Source organism: Cupressus sempervirens, chromosome 7 (assembly GCF_028749045.1).
Source record: "Cupressus sempervirens isolate cs-2001-9-10 chromosome 7, ASM2874904v1, whole genome shotgun sequence".
NCBI lineage: Eukaryota > Viridiplantae > Streptophyta > Pinopsida > Cupressales > Cupressaceae > Cupressus > Cupressus sempervirens.
The window spans coordinates 907,244,129-907,248,508 of NC_143124.1; positions in this window are offsets into that span (position 1 = coordinate 907,244,129).

Consider the following 4,380-nt stretch of genomic DNA (forward strand, 5'->3'; position numbering starts at 1 on the left):
CACAAAAGAGGAGCATTTGAAACATCTAGACTTGGTGTTAAGGTGGCTACAAGAAGAAAATTTAATGATTAATTTGGAGAAATCCAGTTTCATGAAATAAGAGTTGACATACCTTAGATTTTAATCTCAAAAGGAACACTCAAGATGGATCAAGATAAGGTAAGTGAAATTCTTTCATGGCCAATTCCTAAGACTATTGTAGTACTTAGAAGTTTTCATGGTTTAGCCACTTTCTACAAAAAGTTTATTAGGAATTTTAGCTTGACTTGTGCACCTATTCTGAATACTGTAAAAGGAGGACATAAATATAAATTTTTTTGGATAGAAAATCTAGTGAAGACTTTGAACTTCTTAAGAAGAAAGTAGCTCAAAAACTAGTCCTTACATTTCTTGACTTTAGTAAAGTCTTTCAAATAGAATATGATGCAAGCAACATAGAAATAGGGGGTGTACTTAGTCAAGAGGTTAGACCTATAGCTTTATTTAGTGAGAAAATCAATGTAGCTCAATAGAAATATTCTTCATATGATTTGGAAATGTATGACCTTGTCCAATCCCTTATGAAATGGAGACACTATTTGCTACCCAAAGAATTCATTGTTTAGACAGATAACCAAGCCCTTAGTTTCATAAATATTCAAAAGAAACTAAATCATAGACATATGAAATGGTTGGAGACATTACAAGCTTTTACTTTTTCTATAAAGCATAAAAAGGGAGTTGCAAATAAAGTTGATACTTTAAGTAGAAGAACTTTGTCTACATCACAAATTCAATTGGAAACTAAATGAGTCTCACATTTGAAAGATATGTATGCTAATGATGTTGATTTCAAATATATTTATCAAGCATGTACTAATCTAGATGATAGGTACAATCATGAGTATGCAGATTTTTTGATTCAAGAAGGGTTATTATTCAAAGGACGACAACTACATACCAAAATGCTCAATGAGAGATAACATAATACAAGAGAAACATAGTGGAGCATTATCTAGTCACTTTGGACTAGATAAGACTTTAGAGCTGGTTCCTAGACATTACTTTTGGCCAAAATTATAGAAAGATGTGAGAAAAATTGTGGAAGAAGGCACCATTTGTTAGAAAAGAAAAGTAAAAAGTACTAATGTTGGATTATATCAGCCCCTACCTATTCCTTCAAGACCATGGTAAAGTATCAGTATGGATTTTTTTATGGGATTACCAAGAACTCAAAATGGGTATGATAGTGTTTTTTTTGTAGACAGATTTAGCAAAATGACAAATTTCCTACCATGCAAATCTACTAACGATGTTCCATACATAGCAGATATCTTCTTTAAAGAGATAGTTCAAATTCATGGATTACCATTGAATATTGTATTAGATAGAGATGGCATATTTGTAGGTCATTTTTTGAGGACCCTTTGAAAGAAACTTGGCACAAACCTATCTTTCTCATTTGCATATCATCCACAAACTGATGGCCAATAGAATTTGTTAACAGATCTTTGGGAAACATGTTAAGATGTGATGCAGAGAGGCTTAAGATTCCAATCAAAAAAATTTAATTAAGGTTCAATCTTGAATCCTCCAAGATTCATATACTTGTCCCTTCACCAATGCAAGCCTCCAGGGCTACTCTACTGACTTTCCTCCTAGGTATAGTTGATTTGCTGAGGACACAACTCCCTCCTTAGGCACTAGTCCAAATAGTCCTACTCCTAGAACTCTAACCCCTACTTAGGATCTTAACCTTCCTTGGAGTCCACTGACCATGTAGGGACTCCCCTTGGCCCTCTTGATCTCACTAGTCATTCCTAGTCCTAGCAAAACACTGAGAATTTCCTAACACTCCACTTAGGCTAGATAGACCTTTTGGCACTAAAAATTGCATGGTCAATTTTGAGTACCATTGAGAAAATTTGGTTCTATAAATGCTTTTAAATGAGATGGAAAATTGACTGGCCAATCAGGAGTCGCCACATGGCAGCCCAGGTGGTGCCTAGTGGACTTCATGAGAAAAAGCAGAAAAAATTTAAAATAAAAAATAATTTTAATTTTTTTTTCAAAAGTGAAGTCACGTTCAAGATTTTTTAAATTCAAAAAGATTTATATTTCTAAAGTTTATACTTTAGGAATTATTTTAATTTTTGAATTTTTGAGTTGCAAATCTGAACACTTTCTATTAGAGGAGTAGTTTTCAAAATGACTTTCAGGAGGTTTTTGAAAGCCGACCATAGGCATATCATATGCCACCAAAATTGTGAAAGTCTTAATTTTTCGATTCCAAGGTTAGTTTCTGCATAAGAATGCATTTATTCAAGCTACATAGGGTTTTCTCCTAGGTTTCCAACTTGCAACCAATTTTAGGTGAGGAAGTTTAGAATTGGTTTTTGGCAAGGTAATGACTTGAATATGCATAAAAGATGGTAAAAATGCAGTTGGGGCTGAATTGGTTACATTAAAATCAGTAAAAACTCACAATTTCACCAGAATTGCATAAGGTTTTAGATATTTTAGATGCATAAATGGATTTCATCATTTGAGAAGAGATATTTAGAAATCAGTTACAGAATAATAATGAAATCAAATCAAATCAAAATGGTAGAGAGAAGAGAAAGGCTTTCAATTGCAAAAGATTGAATTCCTAGTGGACAGATGTCGGTTGCAGTTTCAATCCAGGAATTCACCTTTTTCTATATCTTTCTTTCTATCTATCATTTGAGAGGTTCCAGTTTTTTGTAACTGGGAGACCATTCATGGTTCCAATCTTGAGTTCTCTCAGATCTGTGATACCCTTCTTCAGCAAATTTCTCATGTAATGAATAGCAAGAAATAAGAATACAGATAGTTCTGATCTATTAGGTAGCTTTGCATTTAAATTTCATGCATCTTATTGTAATTTTTTTCAAGGAAATGAATGATAAGGCAGCAAAAAGTCAATCGTCATTCTGATATCTTGTCTCCCATTCATGTTGTTTGTGATCTTTTGTGTTTTGTAAACAAAGAATATGAAACTCAGTTGCAACCTATTGGTTGTATATGTTGATTTATTTTGCCGGTAACTCAAAGGGTTATGTAAGTGCTTAATTCATCATCATAGGATTGCAGATCTTAGGAAGGGATAGGTCGAGTATGAGATTCAAAAGGATGCAGATGTCTGATTCATAAAGTGGATAGATAGATTAGGAAAGTCCTGATTTATGGCATATATCAATGACTTTCTGGGATGTGTGTTAGGGATTTGTGTGAATGCCCAATATATAAGGCACTGATCATCTTGAAAGATCATAGGCTTATGTTGATTCATTTCATGGTTTGTTGAAAAAAAAACATTATTATTCAATTGTATTTCCCTTTTATGTTGAAAGAGCTATAAAAGTTGAACCCTCACTCAAGTTGTGAGATTCCTAGATCTGCATTTAGCTACTGTAGATTGATGATTATTTCATGAGTTATCATGAGAAATAAGGGTTTTATTTGCTTCATATTAGATTTAGTGTATGCTTTGACAACTGGTACCATATAAAGAATCTTTAGGTCCACCCACCTAGGTTTTGCAGAGCCTAAAGAAGAAGGGTCATTCCTTATAGTTGGCATGTTGTCAAAAATGGCATGTTGAAAATGGGAGTTAGCTGCCCCTAGATATGTTAGTTTCTCAGTGGGATAATTGAAAACCCTCCAGCATTTTCAAACACCAACAAGACCCATTGTCTTTTAGGTCTAGTGACCCTATTTTGCCTCCATTCTTCTAATTTCTCAAAAAATAAAATTGCCAAAACCAACTTAGGACTCTAGTACCTATCTCCTAGCACACCAAGAATCCAAACTTGCAAGGCTCTATGACACCAACAACCCTAATTAGTATCAAGCCCTAGTTTTTAGCCTTAACATTAGGCCTCTAGTCCAATCAGTAAACTAAACTCTTCCCAACATTTCAAACTCATCCATAGGCCTCCATTCCTTTTACATATTCACTCTAACATCATAGGGCTTCTAGGAATGCACTGGTTTGGCTCAGCTTGATCATGGGTGTTTCCCTACATTGTCATTTGTCAAACTATCCAAGCTCACTGATTTTCAAGAGTCAACCTAGGGCTTTACCTCTTGGCTTGGAATACCATAAAAAATGAAAAAAAAAAGAGGAAAAAATATATACATCTGTTAACCAATCACCCCCATAGCTTTCATTCATTTTCCACCAAAGGGTGATCAGGTTAGAGGCATTTTGTGTAAAGAACACTATAAACTGGCACCTAAACCAGTCAGCAAACAAAAACTAGAGTAGAGAAGGAAACAAGGAAAAGACTTAAATGTTTGAGATCAGATAGAGGTGGTGAATTCATCTCCTATGAATTCAATAACTTTTGCATTGAAAGAGGAATCAAAAGACAAGTA